The following is a 23,348-nucleotide window of genomic DNA, read 5'->3' as shown; positions in this document are numbered from 1 at the left end:
AGTAGACAATTGTATATATATATATATATATATATATATATATATACACACACACATATGTATATATGTATGTATATATGTATATATATATATATACACACACATATGTATATATGTATGTATATATGTATATATATATGTATATACATATATATCATCCAGAAAGATTAAATCAAGATTAGATAAATAATTTAAGCAAACCTATAACTATTCAGTGAAAATCTTCCAACAACAATAAAACAAATATACCAATAAGCAAAACAAACAAACAAACAAAAAAACAAAGCCAGATGGGTTCAGCAGAAAATTCTAACAGACTTTCAAAGAAAGAGTTAGCGCCACTACTCCTTAAATTATTCCACAAAAATAGGAAGAGATAGACCATTACTTAATTCATTTTATGAGGCCACAGTTACTCTAATAGCTATGCCACATAAAGACCCAACAAAGAAAGAGGATTACAGACTGATATCCCTTATGAACACAGTTCAATTTATATAAATTGAGAAATGTAATCCACAATATAAGCAGTCTGAAAGATAAAATTATCATTAAAAGCAGGAAAAGCCTTTGACAAACTCCAACACCCCTTCATGATAAAGTCCAGAAGAGACTAGGGACACAAGGGACATACCTCAATATAATAAATATCATTTACAGCTAGTTCGCAGACAATATCAACCTAAACTAAGAAAATCTCAAAGCGTTCAACTAAAATAATGAATAAGATATGGTTGTCCATTGTTGCCATCAAATGGCAGAGAAACAAAGAAATGCTCAACATCCTTAGTCATCAGGTAAATGCCAATCAAAATGACCCTGAGATTTCACCTACCCCCATCAGAATGGCTAAGATCAAAAACTCAAGTAACAACACATGCTGGAGAGGTTGTGGGAAAAGGGGACTCCTCCTCCACTGCTGGTGGGAATGTAAACTTGTACAACCACTTTGGAAATCAATCTGGCGCTCTCTCAGACAATTAGGAATAGCGCTTCCTCAAGATCCAGCCATACCGCTCCTAGGCATATATCCAAAAGTTGCTCAAGTACACAGCTAGGACATTTGCTCAACCATGTTTGTAGCAGCTTTATTTGTAATAGCCAGAAGCTGGAAACAAATCAGATGCTCCTCAACTGAGGAATGGATTCAGAAATTGTGGTACATCTATACAATGGAATACTACTCAGCAATAAAAAACAAGGAAATCATGAAATTTGCAGGTAAATGTTGGGAACTGGAAAAGATAATCCTGAGCTAGTTATCCCAGAAGTAGAAAGACACACATAGTACATACTAACTCATATACACATATACTATACGATGAACCTTCTAAAACCTATAAACCTAAAGAAACTAATCAAGAGGGAGGACTCTGGCTAAAATACTCAATCCCCATCCAGAAAGGCAAAGAGGATGGAGAAAACAGGGAACAAGTTAGGAGCCTGCTAGAGAGGGCCTCTGAAAGGCTCTGCCCTGCAGACTATCAAAGCAGATGTTGAGACTTATGGCCAATTGTTGGGCAGAGTGCATGGAATCTTATAAAAGAAGTGGGAAATAGTAAGATTTGGAGGGGACAGGAGATCCACAAGGAGAGCAACAGAACCAAAAAATCTGAGCATAGGGTTTTTTTTTTTTTTTTTTTTTCTGAGACTGATACTCCAACCAAGTAGCATGCATGGAGATAACCTAGAACCTCTCTGCACAGATGTAGGCCATGGCAGTTCAGTAACCACCATAGTAATAGGAACAGGGACTGTCTCTGACATGAACTGATTGGCCGGCTCTTTGATCACCTCCCCCTGAGGGGAGAGCAGCCTTACCAGGCCACAGAGGAAGACAATGCAGCCACTCCTGATGAGACCTAATAGACTAGGATCAGAAGAAAGGAAAAGAAGACCTCCCCTATCAGTGGACTTGGGGAGGGGCATGCTTGGAGAAGAGGGAGAAAGGGGGGGGTTGTGAGGGGAGGAGGGAGGAAGCTGCAGGGGGGATACAAAATTAATAAACTGTAAGTAATAAAAAAATTAAAAAAAAGACAGAAGAGCCTGGAAAATGTTCCACAAGTTCTGAGGGAGCACAGATGCCATCCCAGATTAGTATATCTAGTACAACTGTTGATCAAAATCCATTAAGAAAGTAAAGAATTCCAAGTTAGACTTAATTTTAAGAAGCATCTATTCGCCAATCCATCTCTAATGAAGGGACTAGAAGAAAAATGTAAGCCGAAAGAGATTAACTATACCAAAAAGGGGGGGAAAGATCTAACAACAGTAAATCAATAAAAAGTGCTGGGGAGGTAACAACAGCACTGCAACAAACTAACAGGAATGAATAGACAATGATCATCAATAGCTCTCAGTACTAATTGTCTCAATACTCCCATAAAAAACATAGAGTAACGGATTGAGTTAGAAAACTAGATCCATTTCCCCCCAGCATTCAAGAAACACTGCTTCATCATCAAACAACATTAACATGGTAAAAGGATGGAAGAGATGTGTAAAGGTATTCCAACTAAATGGATCCAAGAAACAATTAGGTGTATCTATGTTAATGTGACAATAGACTTCAAACCAAAACATTTATGTATCAAATGCAAGGGCACCCATGCTCATAAAAGAAATGCTAATAGAACTAGCCACATATTGACCCTTACGATTTAATAGCAGGTGATTTTAATAGCCCAATGGAATAGACAGCTACAAAACATTCCACCACAACATCGAATATATTTTCTTCTCAGAAGCTCCTGGAGCTTTCTCCAAAATTTTTTATGTGTTAAGGTACAAAACTAGTCTCAAGATATATAAAAGCCTTGAAATAACATCCTAAATCCTATTGATTATCATGTTTTAAAACTGAATATTAACAACTAAAATGGAAGAAGGTATGCAAACTTATAGAAACTAAGCAACTCACTACTGAATCCAAAATTTCATCAAGACAAAAATCAATGAGGAAATTAAAACCTTTTTAGAACTGAATGAAAATGAAAACACAACACACTCAGTCCTATGGGGCATAATGAAGGCAGCTCTAAAAGGCAGAGTCACAGCACTGAGTGCCTACAACAAATAGATAGATAGATAGATAGATAGATAGATAGATAGATAGATAGATAGATAGATAGATAGATAAGATAAGATAAGATAGATAAATAAATAATAACCACAAACACACACAACAGCAACAAAAATCTGGAGAGATTTCATATCAGTAATTTAACACCCAAAACTGCAGGGATATAACAGCCATCTCGAACCTGAGAGCACTGTATTTTTTGCCTGCCCCCACATGAACTGCTCTATCCAAGTTATTAGAGAGCTCAGACCTGAGTAATGACTTACACAGGTCCCCTGTGATGACTAAAGAAACTTAATATGGAGCTAGACATCCCTTAAGGGCCTTTGACCTTTTGCTCTAGAATGCCTGGGAGATCCTAGTGTCCTTCAGGTGAGATAAGAATAGGGTAATGGGCTGTGAAATATTAACAACTGCCTTTGCCTCTGTAAAATCTGCTTATAGCCATGGGAAAGGAATGAAATGATCTTTTTTTTTTTAATTATTACTCTATAGCAGGAAAGTAAGAAACAACAGAGGGAAGTAAGACAATTTTCTTGCCTATCTGTGGTTTACATGGATAGTTAACAGACAGTTTTCTGATGTCAGCCTTAAAACATCACTTAACCTTCTATCTGCAGAGCATGCTGTTTGGCTTTAAGGCTGCTGTCCTCTGCAAGCATTAAGAATAAACTCATTTCATCTAAATTTGAGTGAGTGTAAGTTTTTTTGTTTCTCTCAGTGTATTCAAACACAACAACAAAAATTTTAGGAAAACAAGAAATAATATCCCCAAATAGTAGATAAAATGAAGTAATCAAGCTCAAGGTTGAAATCAGTGATATAAAAATATAAAAGGATACGAAGTTTCAATGAAACTAAGAGGTGTTGATTAAAAAAAAATCAAGAAGATTGTCAAACCCATAGCCAAATTAACCGAACAAAGAGAGAAAAGATTGAAATTAAGAAAATCAGAGGTAAAAGGGAGACATTACAATAGATACCAAGAATATTTAAACAACCATAAGGACATACTTTAAAAATATGTATTGTATCAAATGGAAACATCTAAAAGCAGTGGAAGAATCTCTTAATATATACAACCTATAGAAGTTAAAGTAAGATGAAATAAGCAATTTTAACCTACTATAAACACTAATGAAATAAAAGGGGTAATTTTCAAAATCCCAGGGTCAAATGAATTATATCCAGAATTCTTCAAGACCTTCAGTGAAGAATTAAAGCTAACACTACTCATACTACTGTGCAAAGTACATACTGAAAAAAGATTTCCTAATTCTTTTTATGAAACTACTATTGCGCAGACACCAAACCACACAAACATTCAACACAAAAGACCAATATCCTTTATCAGCACAGTTTCAGAAATTCTCAACAAAATTCTTCCTAACTGAATTTAGGAACATATAAAAAATTACATCCCCCAACAACCAGGTGAGCTTTATCCAAGACATGCAGTTACCATTCAACATAAGTAAACCTATAAACATAATCTGCTAGCCCCATCACCTCTTTCTAGGCTTGGTCCAGACCTGTCTTGGCTGCCAGAAACACACCTTACCCATTTTAATAATACCCCAAATGAGCACATGTAACTTCAGTCACTTAATGTTTGACAAAGGCACCAAAAACATAGGCTAGAAAGGGGAGAAAATGTATCTTCAATACAGGTGCTGGGAAAATGGGATGTCCATATGCAGAAGAAAGAGATTAGAGCTGTATTTATCACCTTGCACCAAAACAAAACAAAACAAAACAAAAAACAAAATAAAACAAACCCCCAAAACATAGCTCTAAATGAACAGAAGACATAAACCTGGAGCCTAAAACTCTGAAACTGCTAGAAGAAAACACAAGAATAGCCTACATGCTAGAGCTGTACAAAAGGACTAGGAAAGCAGTTGTGTGAAGAATTAAGGCCTCAAGTGACAACCCAGGCTGGAGAGGTTGTGGAGAAAAGGGAACCCTTCTCCACTGCTGGTGGGAATGTAAACTTGTACAGCCACTCTGGAAATCAATCTGGCGCTTTCTCAGACAACTAGGAATAGCGCTTCCCCAAGATCCAGCCATACCACTCCTAGGCATATATCCAAAAGAGGCTCACGTACACAATAAGGACATTTGCTCAACCATGTTTATAGCAGCTTTATTTGTAATAGCCAGAAGCTGGAAACAGCTCAGATGCCCCTCAACTGAAGAATGGATGCAGAAATTGTGGTACAGCTATACAATGGAGCATTACTCAGCAATGAAAAATAAGGAAATCATGAAATTTGTAGGTAAATGGTGGGACCTGGAAAGGATCATCCTGAGTGAAGTATCCCAGAAGCAAAAAAGACACACGGTATATACTCACTCATATAAACATACAACATAGGATAAACCTGCTAAAATCTGTATATCTAAACAAACTAAGCAAAAGAGAGGACCCTGACTAAAACGCTCAATCCCCATTCTGAAAGGCAAAGAGGATGGACATCAGAAGAAGAAAACAGGAAATAATCTCGGAACCTGCCACAGAGGGCCTCTGAAAGCCTCTGCCCTGCAGACTATCAAAGCAGATGCTGAGCCTGATGGCCAACTGTCGGGCAGAGTGAATGGAATTTTATGTAAGAAGTGGGAAATAGCAAGAGCTGGAGAGGACAGGAACTCCACAAGGAGAGCAACAGAACCAGAAAATTTGAACACAGGGAACTTCCCAGAGACTCATACTCCAACCAAGGACTATTCATGGAGATAACCTAGAACCCCTGCAGAGATGTAGCCCATGGCAGTTCAGTGTCCAAGTGGGTTACATAGTAATGGGAAGAGGGACTGCCTCTGACATAATCTGATTGGCCTGCTCTTTGATCACCTCCCCCTGAGGGGCGAGCAGCCTTACCAGGCCACAGTAGAGGACAATGCAGCCACTTCTGATGAGATCTGATAGATTAAGATCAGAAAGAAGGAGAGGAGGACCTCCCCTATCAGTGGACTTGGGGAGGGGCATGCATGCAGAAAGGGGAGAGAGGGTGGGATCGGGAGGGAAGGAGGGAAGGGTTTATGGGGGATACAAAATGAATAAAGTGTAATTAATAAAAGTTAAATAAAAAATTATATTAAAAAATAATTAAGGCCAACAACTAACAAATGGTACTTCATGAAACTTAAAAGCTTTTACTAGGCTAAAGAAAGAAGCAATTGGTTAACAAGGAAGCCCTCAGAATAGGAGAGAATCTTTGCCAGGTGTAACTGATCAAAGTTTAATATCCAGAAAACTCAAAGAACTAAAAGTCAGAGTCAAAAAACCAAATTACCTATTTCAAACATGGGCCTGAGATCTTAAAAAATTAAACAAACAAACAAACAAAAACAATGTGGCTTAAAAAAGTCTCAAAAAAATGTTCATTATCCCTAGGAATTAGGGAAATGCAAATCATAACAGCTTTGAGATTTCATCCTACCTCAGTCAGAATGGCAAAGAGCAGTGGGACAACTGAGGACAAATGCTGCAGAAGCAGGGAAAAGGAGAGCCTCATTCATCATTGGTGAGACTTCTAAATTGCAGTTGCTATGGGAGACAGTATGGAGAATTATTAAAAATTTAAAAATAAATCTACTACATGACCTAGGCATACCACTCCTTGACTTACGCCCCAATGACTCAACATCCTGTACCAAAAATTCCTATTCAACCTGTTCCCTGTTGCTCTATTGACAGTAGCTGAGAAAAATGCAAACAACTTAATGTCTTACAACTGACCAATGGATAATGAAAAATGTGTTATATATACACTACGAGGTACTATTCAGATGTTAAAAAATGAAAAATCATGAACTTTGCAGCAGGCAAATGATGGAACTAGAAAAACTCATACTGTGTAAGGTCACCCAGACACAGAAAGACAAATGTCTCATTCTCTTTCTCTCTCTCTCATTAGAGATTCCTAGCTCCAAATCTTCAGATGTGGGTACATAGCCTGCAATAACCACAGAAATCAAAAAAAGTAAACTGGGACCATTGCCTGGGTGGAGAGATTTAGGGAGTGGGAGAGAAATATAGAAGAAGATGGGAGCAGGGTAAATGGAAATAACAGGAGCCAAATACTATGATAGAGTATATGGGAGAAGGGAGCTCCTTAGAGAAAGATTCAATGGTTACAAACACCGACTGCTCCTCTAGGACACAGTTTTGATTCCCAGCATTCACCTGCTAACTCACAATCATTTTTGACTTAAGTTCCAGGGGATGGATTCCCTCTTCTCCCTAGACATCAGGCGAGACAAATGATCCACAGCCATATATGCAGGCAAATCACTTCTACACGTAAAATAATAAAATAAATAAAACCAAATACATTAATATAGGCTTTTTTGTTAAGAGAAACTTATAATTAAGAAAGGCAGCCATGGGGCATGCCCTAGCAAACTCCGAACAAGGGCCTTTACCTGAGACAGTGGTTATCATAAGACTTTTTATATTTTCACATCCATTGCTCCACCCATATTGTTGTAAGGGACACTATTTCAGTTAAATGTATAGTTAGATAATATTAGGAGTCGTTCCTTTAAAATAGAAGCCTTCTCAGCAGGAAGGTAAAATTTGTGCTTCATGGTTTCGTGGTTTGCTTCTTTAGTAATGCTTCTAGGATCGGTCTCTTTCTTTGAAGGCTTGTCTGCGACCACTGCAGTGATTAATCTGTCTCAGGAAAAAATGAGAATTCACGAGAATGTTTTCATAGATTCCTTTTTCTGCCAATGGTTAGTGGAGTTTCTTTTTTTTATTTTTTAAAATATTTATGTATTTTTGTATATGACTTCTTTTTCATTTTTTTATTTTTAATAATTCTCCACACTGTATATCCATTGCCCTTGATTGACCACTGTAACTAGATGATAAGACCTTATTGCCGAAGACTCTGTTTACATCGGATGCATGGCATAGAGAAATCAACTGTGAACTGAACAGAAAGCTCCCTTCTTGCTAACTCACACAGTTCCAGTAGGTGCTGTAAAGACTGCCAGGGGAGAAATAATATCAGGTATATTACCTAGTACCAGATGCTGCATGCTATAAGAGTGACATGCTAAAGATATAGCTACTGGAGCAGTAATGGCATTAAAGTTATTGGGGTAACCACCTGTCCTTTGATTGGATATAAGGCTTGCTTTACAGGATGGATTTTATGCCCGATAGTGTAAACATGGCCCAAAGCACCATGACTATGAGATTGTAAACCCTGGGGGCAGGGGGGACTGACTGTTGTTCATGGTCATGATTTCCAACTGCATTCTAAATATTCACATTTATATTTTCCACCATCCAATGCTCAGGGAACCTCACTGAAGAAGTGGCTAAAAACAATTTAAGAATTATTTGTTGGGGAGCAGGACTGTGAAATGATAAGTTCAGGACATGACCTGGCTGTTGCACAATTAACTCACAGCAGCTTTTGTCATCTGCAAAGACTTACATGATATCAATGTGGTCATGATTGTAGCATGGGTGGGGAAGAGCCTATGAGGCCCTATCTCTAAATAAAGAGTTATTGGCAATGGATGGCTGTTGGAGGGAGAGTCACTCTCCTTCGGGGATGTGGCTCCTGATACATGATATATGACGATATATGATGAATGATATGTTCTGTCCTTATGATGTTGAGCAAGGAAGATTAAATGTCTCTGAGCTTTCATTTCTATGTGTGGAAAAATGTGAACAGTAATAATAGATACCTTATGAGGGGCAAGTGAGATACTGAAGAAGAGAACACGTGGTTGTTCAGGCAGTCAATAAATAGTAGCGCTGTACATTGTCGTGTGTGAGTGGGTGGCCACAAACCCATCTGCCTATGGCAATGCTAAATGGACTCAGTGTTAAAATAAAAAAGGACATGAAGCTAGAAGAGAAATGAGGTTCAGGATATACAGAGAGAGTTGGAGTGAGATAAGTGTGGATGTAAATGATCAATAAGCGTTGTATAAATAAAAGAAATTTTCAAACAAAAATACTAAGTTTTTGCTTCAAAATTTTAGACAAGTAAATGAAACATCATTTTTGTGTTGCAGTGGAAGTATTTTTTTTTTTTTTTGGTAAGGGCCCCCTATTTACCTTTGTATCTGGAAACCCTTCTTTCTCCAATTTAACTGGCTTTCTCCCATCATCTTCCTGGACACATGGCTGATGTCATCATTGGAATGTGTGTTTCCTGGATGGCAAGAAGAGAACATTGGGACAGTATCTCAGCTTCCCTTAACACCCCTTTCTTCCAACAGGACACATAGGGAGAGTATTTAGGGAGTGTTCATTAATATTTCAAATATATTATGCAAATGTGACCCAAACATATTCAAGAACAAGTCCTTGTAGCCTTCCTATGCTAGGAAAATTCTTGAAACAAAAATCTGAGGGTAACTTTTAAAACCTCAAAGAATTACTTTAAAGAATTTCCTGAAGCTTGCTTTTTGCATAAAATTAATCTATATACATTTTGTCATTCACTTATGTTTAAATATGTTATAAAGATTATGCCTGGTATTTGGCAGAATAACTAAATAATAATTAAAAGGTAATTGCTAGTTATCACTCCTCAGGATTACCTAATAGATTTCAGTGTATGCCCCCTCAGTCTCATGTTATCCTGCGTGTTTGGTAATCATCTCACTTTTCTAATCAAGATACTGGGTCACAGAGAAGTGAGAGTAACTAATACTATATTGATAATAAGATTACGTAGGCTTTAAATTGTTCGTGTTATTTTCTGTTATTTTCCTTGTTTTCTGTGTGATTTAACAAGGTAAAAAGTAAAAAGCAGAGAAATAGATGGTTACAAGATGAACAGTCAGATAGGAATCCTTATGGTCAATTATAATCAGGCCCAGATGGCTAGTGCTCTGAGCTACTGGAGACCCCATTTAATGCCCTAGTTACTTATCACCATACAATTAGGATAGTCATCCACCAGCACTTAATAAAGGAGAAGGCATAATTTGGTGGAAAGAGCATAGGCTTTGAAATCTGTCCTGGAATAATTTTTCAGCTTTGACACTTGCTCGTCATGAGAAGCTGAACAAGGAAGATTTAACATATCTGTATTTCCATGTCCATGTGTGCAAAATATGAGCAACAATAGCTCCATTATGAGTGGCAGGTGATATGCTGAGCAAGAGGAGCTGTGATTGTTCTTGACTAAGTCAGTACCTAGCAGACAGTCAACAAATACTACCTGAATTTGCACTTTAGTTTGTCATGGCTTGGCTCTGGAACACCCCTATACCCACCATGGACTCATGTCTTGGATATTTGTTTGCCAGCTGGCAGCACTGTTTGGGGACATTTAGGACATGAGGACTAGCTAGTACAAATAAGTCACTAGCTGTGAACCTTTGAAAGATATGTTACTTTGTTTTTCCTAGTTCTGTGCCTTCAGGTTCTACCGTGTACACAAGCTACCTCTGAGAACCACTGCCTCTGTATGAGAAGCCACTCTGTCTTGCCAAGACTAGCTGAAATGTCTAATCAGGCAAACCAATTTTTTTCTGTCTTTAGTTGTTGGATATTTGGTATTACTGAAAAAAAGAAACTAGCAAAAGCATACACACTGGTATAAAAATTCAGACTTTCCCTCCCATGGTCTGAGTGTATTGGAAACTAAATTCTCATTAAAAAGGTGCTGAAGGCCAACCAGCCTTTGGGAGAGGCAGATATCACTGTGTCAATTTTGCCACAAAAAGTTTTCACCAGACTGTTCTTGTGCATCCTTCATTGAAGATGCAGTACCATGAACCTCATCAGGTCCTGGCATCTTGATGCTGGACTTTTCAGGCTCTAAAATTAGGAGAAAGTTTTCAATATACCCAATTGTAGATGTTTGTTATAACAGCCCACAGTGGGCCAACACCCTCTCTTAAGGGTCACTAGCCAGTTAGTTGCTAAGTTACTGACAAAAGACAGCAAGGCTGCCAAGGCCAATGCTAAGGCAAATAAAGCCAGAGAAGACTCTGGAGGACCAGAAGAGTGAAAGACCCATTGTTAGTAGGTCATGAAAAGCTCACCTTGAGAAAAACAAGGTCCTACATACACCAACTGGGAAGAGCTCTGACAGGGAGGAGAAATAATCCCATGGAGAAGTATGTATGTTCATGTATGAGACCACTAGAGTATTATGGTGAGGTAGAAATAACTAGGTGGCTTATGTCCTCTGCTTTGGTACTCACAGAATCTTTTCTCTATTTGAACATCTCCTGATCTATGAGGAGAGGACAAATTTTATCATTAATTTTAAGACTAAACAAAAGTGAGAAAGAAAATGAGAGACAAAATGATAAGACTGGAGATATCAGAAAACAATTTGTAGCTTTTAATGGCAAGGAAGCTTGGGATTATTATTTCAACAGAGAAAACCTCAGAGTCTTATGAATAAAGCATGGGGACCAAATAATAGTTTTGAAGATAGTCTGGCCATAGGTGGATGTCCATTTGTCAGACATGGTGGTGTTTTAGTCTCTACTGCTTCTGAACCCATTGTCAAAATAAGTTTTGGAATGAACAGAGTTTTGTCCTTTATCCATTTTGGAGAAAGCTTTCCTAATCAGGGAAATGGAGTTATTAGCACACTGGCAGCCTTTCATAGTGTATATTTTAAATTGCTAATTCAATTTATTTCTGGATAAAATATCAGTATAAATCAAACCTGTTCACAAAACTGACAGCTCCATGGAAGAGAAGTTGGGGGGAAATGACCATATGCATGACTAAGCTTTATTTTAATTTAAGCAAGTGTTCTGATTAAATCACAAAGGCAATGATGGCATCATGGGGACACTATAACTCACTGAGTTGGGGTCAGATTTATCTCTACAGATAGTATATATCCACAGGGAAGTATTGAGTTTTGTGGAAACATTGACCTTCTAGAGTAGATCAGATCAGCATTTAAACTATGAATGTAAAGTTCAGCTGGGCAAAGGCCTCTTGGCCACCATTTTAAACTCCAGCTAGGGAATGATCTGAGTCAGGGTTAGTACTATATACCCCGTTGTCATTACTATGTTCAATGAGAACTCAAACTATCACATTTAGCAACTAGAAAACATTGGGACAGTGAGTTCAGCAGTAGAGACAGTAATAGTTACAATGAACACAAGTGCCAGAATCATGGTATGGCTTCTAGAATGGGATAGCTTACATACTTACTCTATGAATGGAGGTCATAAGCTGGCCTTCACTTCTGAAGTATTAACCAGCATACCTTGCTGAGTTGAACCAAAGAATGGGACTCTAACATAGATATCTACTTTTTAGATTTATATCATTTGCCGAGATTGGTAAGGAAATTTTGCATATAGATTCTCAATTGTAGAAGTGGGAGTATATTCCTCATTTTAAATTTACAATTTATTCATTTTAAATCTTGATTGTAGCTCCCTCCCTCAATTCCTCACAATCTCATACACCCTTCCTCCCTTTCCCCCCATCTCCTTCCCCTAGCCTACTGAAAGGAGGAGTTCTTGTGGAAGAAGGGGGAACTAGAAGGACATGGAAGGGACAGGAGCTCCACAAAGAGGCCAACAAAGCAAAAAAAAAAAAAAAATCTGAGCCCAAGGATTGCTGCACAGATTGATGTACCAACCAAGGACTATGCATGGAGAGGACCTACACCCTCTGGTCAGTGTATTCCATAGGCAGCTCAGTCTCCATATGGGTTTCTGAGTAAGGGCAGCAGGGACTGTCTCTGTTATGAACTCGGTTGCCTGCTCTTTGAACACTTGTCCCTCATGATGCGGCATTGCCAGGTCACAGAGGAAGAGGATCCAGGCAGTCCTGGTGAGGCAGATTAGTCTTCATTGGTAATTAGCTTTTTGAAGATAGTGGATGCCTACCTCATGAACATACTATAAATTTGTTATTTTTCTATCTTGCCAGACACTGTATTAAAAAACAACTTATGATATATTTTGTATAAATCTTATGCATGCACGTATGTGTCTCTGTAAGTATGAGCATGAGAGCACAGAATCCCGTTCAGAGAGAAGGCATCACATACCCTGGAACTGGAGTTACAGTTAGTTGTGGGCCACCCAACATGGGTACAGGAAATCAAACTCAAGCCCTCTGGAAGAGCAGAAAGGACTATTAAAGATGAGCCATCTCTCCAGCCTGCCACTATATTGTAACATTTTATTTCTGTTACAAACTCTACTTCTTGTTTTTAAAGCCAAGTTCTTCCCACTTGAAGATGAGAAAGCAGGCTTAGAGATATTGAGTGCAAGTTCACAGCCATGCATTAACTAAAGAGTAGAATTGATATCCACAGAGAACTTTTGAGTTCAAAGCCACTGTATTTTATAGGTGAATTCCATATGATTTGTTTGAGTAAATTAATGGGCAAAGGCCAGTCATACTTGGTTTTAACTATCCTTCAGTCTCAAGATGCTCTTTTAGCTCCCAGCACAAAGATATTAAAAACAAGAAATCTGGCTTTGGTTCAGTGGCTAAAAGCATGCAGTCTGGAATGGGTAGACTCTTGTTCGACTCTTCAGAAGTGAACATCAGTCTTTCAAGAGCAAGGACATCCTTTTGATTGATTATGTACTCTTCTATCCTCAGAAAGAAAAAGAAAGGAAGTAAAATATAACGAAAAAGCCAAGGTAAAGAGCCTATAGATTTAATGCTTATAATAGCATAACCAGCATTTATTATGTGCCAGCTATCTAACAGGGCTTACGGTGTGTGCCTTACATACATTATTTTGCACCGGCTTTCTAAGGGCTTACTGTTGTCTATAAGTTATTAAAAAGAACAAAAAAAAGACTGCTTAAAATTCTCCATTGCCTTCCTGACCCACTTAGGAAGTACCACGTTTCTTGCCATGGGTAACAAAGTCTTCAATGACCAATTCAACAGTTATAAATTGACTCTAGGAAGCACAGTTTTGGAAAGGAGATTCATACATGTCGCCTCTGCACTACTGCAGATATGAAGATACCCAAAGGAATTTTACCAGCATCTTACACCATCCCTTCTTCAGCTTATGTTAAAAACCTACTTTGGTTCAGGCTCCAAAAAGTCTCCAAAAAATAGAGCAGTTCTGGAGACAGGCATTGCCTTATATCTAAGAAGTGAGAAGGATACAACACTGCCTTGAAATGCTAATAATATAAAAAAATGCTAAAAATATAGAAAAAATGCTATTTTCTTCCTCAAGGGGGCCTTGTTTTGTTTGGTTTGGTTTAGAGGAGGCAATTTGCTAATTGGCATTATGCACAAAGCTAGTTTGGAACCTAATTCAACTTTACTTTCTTTGAGGACTGGTGAGATGGGAACATGAAAATTAGAAAAAGAGAGGGTCTGCAAAGAAGACTTAGAAGTTGAGAGCACTGGTTACTCCTCCAAAGAACCGGGGTTTGATTCCTAGGACTGACATGGTGGCTAACAACCCTATGTAACTCCAGTTTCAGAGGATTTGATGCCCTCTTCCGTCCTTAGCAGGTACCAGGCACACCTGTGGTACATAAACACATCTGCAGTCAAAATATCTATACAATAAAACATAAAATCAACAAAAAAAAAAAAGATAGAAAGAGGAGGTTGAACCCCTTCTGAAAGTATGCTTAACTAAGCCACAAGGGATGAAGAGAGAAAAAACCCTACAGGCTGCCAGACACAAGATGTGAGCAGGGCATGTGCCTGGCAGCCGCCAGTCCTGGGTATGGCCTCCCGCCAGATCTCTAGCTCTTTCCTATGCCCACTCCTGACAGGTAGGAAACAAATTTGCTTTAACAGTCTGCTTAAATATTCAGTTTTTATCCAGCTTCAAGGCACTTTTGGACCTGCAAGTTCTAGTGGTCAGTGACCCTTTCAAATCAGCATCATTTGTCATATCAAATTAGCCTTGTTATCAACTGCAATTCAGTGACATTCATCTTTCTGGTGCTTTAAACAAGTCGGAAGTAAAGTTATCCTATGGCATGAGGTTTCACGTGGAGCATGAGTCACTTCCTCAGTGAGGCAGTTGTAAGAGAAATAGGAGACTTGCTCTAAGGTAAATATTGTTGGGTCACTTGAAATGTATGCAGATTTGACATTTCCCTTCTGATTAGCATGCCTACACATTATAGCTTTTGTGTGTCACATTTCATAGTTCAGATGCCAGGCTAATGTCAGTGGGCATCAGGGAAAACCTTGATCTTGCTAGTGATGAGGGAAGTGGGAGAACCAAGATGGAAGAACCTTATTTGCAGTGCTACACAGACTTTGTAGAGATGCTTTCAGAGTATGTTTCAAAGAAAGTAATATTGACTTTGATGCCTTAAATATGTGTCCCCTGATTTAATCTTCTTAGATATTATGATCCTCTATGAATTAATGGGGCAAGCAAAGGAGCATGAATAAAGCCGCAGCAAAGTGGTTGAGTTGGGAGATGTGTCTGTAATTCACGGTCCCCTGGAGCACGTTGCCTCCAGGAGATAAAATGTTCTACCAAATCCTCACAGTACCCTGAGTCTTTTATTGACTTGTAATTAGAGAGTCAGAAATCCAGAGTACTTTCTTATCCAACTTGTTTCTTTAGTGAACACGACCATTCAGTCTCCTCTCAATCAGTCCAGGGATCAAGACCTCACCAATAATCCATCTATATTTAGTCCTCTGCCAAAATTATTAGTCCTTGCAGATTTAACATGTGGTAGTAGGCTGAAGATACAGTTTTTTACCCCACACCAGATCAACACTCTATCATTTCGCTCTTGGCCTATTATAAGGAATCTAGATCTTGTTCTGGTTGGATATTTTTTAAGCTTCCACAACCTATAATCTATTCTGTGCAAGAGAGTCCTCTAGCTTTTCCTGAAATTATGTCAAGCCACTCACTTCTCTGCTTAAAGCCTAGATAATGTCCCACTGTACCAGAAAACCCAGTAGACTTCTTACTGTGCCCTATAAATTGACATTTCAATCTGTTGTCTGTGAATCCCAGAATGTTACTCTTCTACTTATATATTTTTTTCAATATGATATCACTTTCCTCGTTCCTTAAAACTAAGCTTTATTATTTCCCACAGACTTGGTACTTCCTGTAACTGAAACAGGAACCAGATATTGTTCTTGAAACACCTTTGAAGCTAGTTACTAACTACCATTTAAGACTCAGCTCTGAAAATCCATCCTGATTACCTCATCGACACTAATTTGAAGCCATTAATTGCTTTCATTGTACTGGCTTGTTCCGTTTGCAGGGTAGCTCTTACCACTGTTTGAAACATCATGTTTACTTGTGGGAATTTGTATCTGTTTTTCTGTAGTAGGATGCAAGGAAAACAGGAAGACCTCATATAGCTGGAATGCTATGTCGCACAGATTGGTTGAATGACGAGTATTGGTGAAAGGATAGCCCCTGCTTTTCTCTTTAATCTTTTCTTTTTCAGGCTATATGATTCTGCTCTTTCAAACATTTAGCATAGAGGACTGTATGGGCAAAGTGTGAGTTGGGTAACTCTTCTGTGTTTCCTGGAAACACACAATCCATTTTAGCTAACTTTCTATAATTTCCAATAGCAAGAGCTGGTCTTCACCTTCCTTGGAAAGCACTCTAGGCGTTTTAGTGCAATATTGTGTACCTAGAGAGTATTGAATGGATGTTGATGAATGGACTATATAATGGGCTTTGGGATCCATAGATCAAGATTTTCTTGAAGGGCAGATAATTACTTCTACTTCATATCTGACATTGTAATATAACTGGTTGTGGTCATTATCCTTTAGAATTGCATCCTAGTCAATTCTCTCAAGAAAGAGAAGAAAATAAGGCAAAATTACGCTGTGAACCATCCACAATTGGATTTGCATTTAAAAACTGCTGAGTGAGCACTCCTGCCTGATGACCAAATGAAATTAATCTCTCGTAACTCAAGGTCTCATCTATCCAGAGAGTGAGTAGAGCTGGGTGCGAGGCACGCTGCTGGTTTCTAAATGGTGGAGGCCATCACTCTCATTTATATTCTAGGGCACCTAGAGTGTTCTCTCTCACTGGGAATACAGACATAGCTAAAGTAGCATCCATTTTCCAGAGCTCTGTTTTTAATTTATGTGGTGAAGATGCCTGTCCACACTGTATACTATTTCTTGAATGTTCCTCTCAGGAGTCTTTATGAAGAGCAAAGCCAGGTGTCTGTGATATTTGTTAACTCCCTCAACTACACCTAGTTGTTGACCTATTGTTAGTCAGTTGAACATCTGACTAGAACAGTCAGTTTCTGGTTTTCCAAATACTAGACCAAAAATTAGAGAAATAGCATTGGGCATGGTGTTGTGTAGCTGGCGTAATGCAGATGTTCATGAGTTCCCGGTGCTCTGGTCTTTGAGAAGACCTGATGTTCTTATGTCCATTGCTCATTTTTAGCTTTCTATTGAAATGGGAACTTAAGAGAAGTACAGTAGGATTTTGATGTGGCAAAGGTTTGGGCAGGTAGTTCTGTAAACAGTTTCTTAAATTTGTACCCCCTCTCAAAGGTCAAAGAAATTGGAAGAAATTTGTAGGCATACATTTTTTTAATTACTTTATTTGGGTTCTTATGACTGCCACCCTTTTCCACCCTAATCCCTTCCAACTCCCCACCGTGAGATATGCAAGAAAGGTTAGAGGGGGAAGGTGACATACACCTCTTTAAGATGCTTCCTGCTGATCAAGTTTCTAGGGGCAAGTCGAATCCTTTTCATCAGAATACCCAGCAATCCAGAAAACCAGTAATTCAGCAATCCAGCATTAGCAAATGCACCAGCAGGAACCACCAACAGCAGGGAACAGCAGCTGCCTCTTCAGAGCCTCAGCCATCTCTAGGGGCTCTGGCATTTACATGAATTCCCCAGAACTCCAAATGTAAACTATCCTCAGCTAGAAGAATCATGCCCCTGCCAGAACATGAGATACATTACAGTCAGCTGCTGTCGACAATCTAAAGCAGCTTCATATTCCACACCTGGGGCTTGAAAAAAAAAATCATATTCACCTAGTATTACTAGGTTTTTATAGAAACCAACATCCTCCTTGAAGAAATTAGCTAAACTCAGTCACAAATAATAATAATTAAATTATTAATAATTAAACAATAATCAAAGAAATGTAGACTATCAAGGCGAGCAGAAGATAGGAAGTACAGTATCCCAGGAACCAGGGAAATATATAAAAGCATATATGTTCTGGGAAATGCAAAGATTAGTGTGATTAGAATTCAAAGTAAAATGTGGCAAAATAACATTTCAGGCTTTTAAATGGGGGAGATGCCATAAGGTAGTGTCTTTCATAAGATGCTGTAGAATTTGAAATTTGACTTGTATGTTTTTCTTCTCAGCGATTAGGTTTTATCCTTTCTCTGTTGAAGTCCATGACATAGCCTCAGACAGTGTCAAGTTATGTCATTTTCTTTCTTTCTTTCTTTCTTTCTTTCTTTCTTTCTTTCTTTCTTTCTTTCTCTCTTTCTCTCTTTCTCTCTCGCTCTCTCTCTTTCTTTTTTTTGGCTTGACCCAGTGCAAATATGTGAAAAGAAATACATAGAATATTTGTGTGTGTGTGAGTGTGTGTGTGTGTGTGTGTGTGTGTGTGTGTGTGTATGTATGTGTGTGAGTGTGTGTGTATGAGAAGGCAGATACAAAGTCCCAAGCAGCTTGAAGAAATCTGATAAGCTAGGGTCAGATGGAAGGGGAGGAGACCTCCCCTATCTGTGGACTTGGAAAGGGGCAGGGAGGAGATGAGGGAGAGAGGGTGGGATTGGGAGGGAATGAGGGAGCGGCCTACAGCTGGGATATAAAGTTAATAAACTGTAATGAATATTTAAAAAATAAAGAAAAAAAAAAGTCCCAAGCCAGTAGCCCTGGAATTCAGCCTTTACTCTTTAGATTCTCATTGGGTAGCTGTGAACAAAGAATCCAACTCCTCTGCTTTGCTGTAATAAACCATTAGTCACCCTGACTTGTGGTTTAGATCAAGCATACATATTTATTCATGCTTGTGTGGGAGTGCATATGTCCCTGTGTACACAGGCATGTGAGTGCAGGCCAAAAGACAGGTTTTATTCTTTAGGAAATGTCCACCTCCTTCTTACCTATTTATTCTTTCAGGCGGGGTCTCTCACCATCCTGGAGTTTGCTAAGTATTGTAGGCAGGCTGCATAACAGGGCTCAATGATATCAGTAGTGATATTGCTAGCACATGCCACCACGGCAGGCTTCTTCCATGAATTTTCTAGCAATCATTACTGATTGAACCATTTCCCAACTCCCAATAAATATATATTTCAACGTCCTGCCACGTATTAGCCTCTAAGCCGCTTACATATGCAGCAGGTCACTGAGATCCAGTCAAGTTTTGACTAGATAATGCCTCCTCATTTAAAGTAGGGAAACTGAGGCTCAGAAAAGTGAAAAGCCGTGTTCAATTTTGAAAACCCAAAAGTAGAAGAGTTGGGTTTTAAAACCACATCTGTAGGACATTCTGTCTGGTTGTCTGTTCTTCAAACATAGTGGTTTTTAAAAGAAACAAAAGAATATTTTTGAAAAAACAGTATTCTAGCTCACCATGTTACAATCATTCTAGTTGTGGCCCTCCTTGTCTGTGAAACCAGTATCTACCAGACTCTTCTTTTTAGTTTCAGAAGAATCTCATCCCAAGTGTTCTGGGCATTTTGAGCTCTTTTCCTGTTAAAGGCAAAGACACTTTCAGGACTCAAGGGGTTGCCCTGGGTTGCTCTTCTCATCAGCCCCCCCCCCCCAACCACCTCACTAACTGCTTAACCAAATGTATCCTTTCCTTGTCCTCTTTTGCTGTGAGGTCTTTCTAAAAGTTTCAACACAGATAAATAACACAGACAAATTGTTTGGTTGCCTGACAGTATGTGTTTCATTTTAATCGTAGACTCCTTGAGGCCTCATCCAAGACATCTTTCTGTATTAGTATAAAGTGATGTTCTATCCAGAAGGAATTATTGAGAGCCTTTACATGAGCTACCATGAGCAGGACTACAAATTTAAAAAAACAAAACAAAACAAAACAAAACAAAAAACTCAAAACAAAAACCACTTCCTTAAAAAAAATTTGACTGACTACCATTTTTTTTTTTTAGTCACTTGTTAAAATATAATAAAATTACCACTCTATGAAACTACTCTTTGGCAAGCAATGACTAGTGAAATCTGGGTTTTGGGGAAGGGTGCTATTATACCACCTGAGGAGTGATTTCTGTGAGAATAGCCCTGCAGGTACACTGTTCAAACAACTTGTTGGCAACATTCTCTGGGGTAGATCCAAGCTTGGTTGGACTCGAAGATTATATAGTTGGTGGGGAGTCTAAGAAAAATAAAATAAAACCTTGAATTAAAATGTAGTGTTAAAAGGAGTCTGTGTGACTGAAGAGCCCTCTAGCTTCAAACTTATTTCCATTATTTCCATCCTACAGAAAACAGACTTCTAGAAACCTGTATAATCAGCCTTGGATGAGAACAGCCAGGAAACAAGCTGCTGTCTTGTCTGTAGCTGCCATCCCAACCACACACACCCAGGTGTTAAGCTCTATGACTTTGAGTCAACCACTTTATTTTCCCTTGTCGATGGTTTTTATTTTTTAAGTGAAATAATCACTGATGTAAGGATGGTGAATTATCATTTTGAAAAGAAAATTAATAAGAAAAAATTAAAATATGTTCATTCAGCATCATGCAAATAGAGGTTATGATTCTTGTGAAATGCTTATTAAGTCTAAGAGCAAGACATATGCTACCAATAGTTTATATAATTGCTGTTCAAATAAAAAAAAAGCTTTACACTTAATGAAGAAAGATTTTTTTTTTATTTTAAAGAAGTCATAAGAAGGAAAGGAAGATTATTTCAGTAATGAAATATTTTGGTTTTAAGATCTGCAAGCTTCTCATATATACAGGAAAGGGTTTTTTCTTCAAAAGATAAAGAATGCTCAAAAGAACCACCGCGGGCCATATGGTGCAGCCATGTCTCTTTTTCTCTTATTCTTACGGTTGGTTGGCTGCTTCTCAGGAAGGACCATTGGTTCCTTGGAAGCACTAAGAAGGTGATGGTGCTCCCAAAATCAGGGTGTGTATGGAGCAGGGGTAAAATTCCAGACCTGAGGGAAAGAGAAGTTGTAAGCTGGTAAAAGGTCACATGGGTTGTTCAGATTGAATCAGAAGAAACGCGTCAACTAACCATTCCTGAGACAAGAGTGTCAGTGTCGACCCCTGTCGTAGAGAAACAAGAATTTCACCTGCTGGTCACATTATCAGTCATACGGAGAAGGTGGTGCTTTGGGGCATGCTACTTTTGGGACATACCTACCTGGGGAGGTTTCTTATCTTTGCTCTTTTCTTGGATCATGTGTTTCAGTTAAATTCAACATTGTGCTTGAATTTCTTAGGTCTGGTTAGTTACTAAAAATTCTCTATGAACAGTATGTGAATGTGTGTGTGTGCATGAGGCCAAAGATCAAAGTCAAGATTAAGTGTACTCCTTTACCACTTTCTGCTTTATTTGGGCCATAGTATCTCTCACTGAAATTGGAGCTCACTATTATCACTGACCTGCCTGGGAGCCAGTAGGATCCACCTATCTCCATGTACCTAGTGATGGTTACACTGTGCCTGGCTTTTACATGGTTCCTGGTGATCGGAATCCAAGTCCTATCCTTGTACGGCAAGAAATTGGCAGGGACAAGCATCCAGACATAAACAGTTCATACTCACTAAAATCTTAAGATGTGGGTTTAGTCTTTCTCCCCAGCAAGATTCATGACCTGAGCCGACAAAGTCACTCACGCCTGACAATAGGGGTTGATATACATCAAGTGACAGCTGACTCCACCCTGCCTCTCACCATGTGAATAAAACATGGGATTATTGAGAGCCCAATAGAGCCCTCCTTCATACCAAGAATATGAAAGAAAAATGGATAAAAATGTCCTCTATGTGAAATATGAATGTTAATCTTGATTTTATTTTATAATGGAAACAATGAGCTCGTGTGTTTTTGTAGTTTACTTTGAGGAGGTCCAAAAAGAAAAAAAAAATGATAAAGAGAAAAAAAAAAAGTTCATTAAGCCCAGACGGCACGCTGGCTGTCAGCGGTGTTTCCTTTAGGAAAAAAAAAAAAAAAAAAGTTCTGTTGTAGATTTGTCCCTTTTGGAGAGATACAGGAATTGCAAAGAGAGTGCCAGACAGTGCTAGCATATGCTTGTTTTTCTAGCTCAGTGTGGGCAGCCTTTCTTAAACATTGTGTATAAATATATTTATTCTCCCACTGAGACCTTGCCTGCCAGGTTCAGGAACAACTGAGTAGCAGATGAATTACAGACGCAGGAAAGAAGAGGAGGGATTGCTGTGGAAATGCTGATGGCTCCTTTATTCCAGTTGAGTGCATTGCCCCAGTATAATAAATTAGTTTTGATGAATTAGTGATAAATCTGTATCGGTTTTTATATCGCAAGTAAATGATATCCTTGCTGTTGATATATTCATAAAGCAAGGAAATGTTGACATCCGGTGGGGCAAGATTAACACACACACACACACACTCCTGTGCTCACACACACTACACTCGCACACCAACACCCTTTGGTGCTCAATCCACATTTGCAAGCTGTCTGCATTTCTTGTATTGGCCTCAGCTTTGACAAATGCAAAAAAGTCACTAATATTTTGACACTCTCCCTGCCCAACTCTGATACCAGCTGGCTACGAAGCCACATACTCATTGTTCTGCTGGATTTTAAAGACTGGGTTCCAGCCAAAGGACTGGACCGGATCCATTCATTCATTTTCAAGATTGAAGCTGCAGCTTAACTGTAATGACCATTTCTCAACTCCGTCTGGAAACCTCTTCCAAATTCAACAGATGCCTGAGAGGGAAATGTGCATTTGGATGGGAAACCGCTCTGCCTGAGAAAGGAACAAAAGGTGATTTTTGAAGCTGAAAACAATTAATATTATGTACACCAATTGTGCCTTTCAAGAAATTAAAATTCTTACAGTGTTTAGAACAGTTGACACATGCTTATTTTTAGTTCTTTAAGTGAAAAAGAAAGTTTAAATTGCAGATGTATCTATTATAGAAAACAGGCCGTCCTTCACATTTGCTTTTGAAGAGGAAAACACACAAAATGTCAAAAGGAAAAGCCTTTAAGATCATGGTGAGCCCTTCTGTTCTATCTTTGCATACTTTTTTCCTGTATCAAATTTTGTATTAATGAAGAAAGAAAGAAAGAAAGAAAGAAAGAAAGAAAGAAAGAAAGAAAG

Source organism: Psammomys obesus, unplaced genomic scaffold, assembly GCF_907164565.1.
Source record: "Psammomys obesus unplaced genomic scaffold, mPsaObe1.curated_primary_1811, whole genome shotgun sequence".
Lineage (NCBI taxonomy): Eukaryota > Metazoa > Chordata > Mammalia > Rodentia > Muridae > Psammomys > Psammomys obesus.
The sequence above is the reverse complement of the archived record's forward strand: the minus strand, read 5'-3'. Positions refer to the sequence as shown.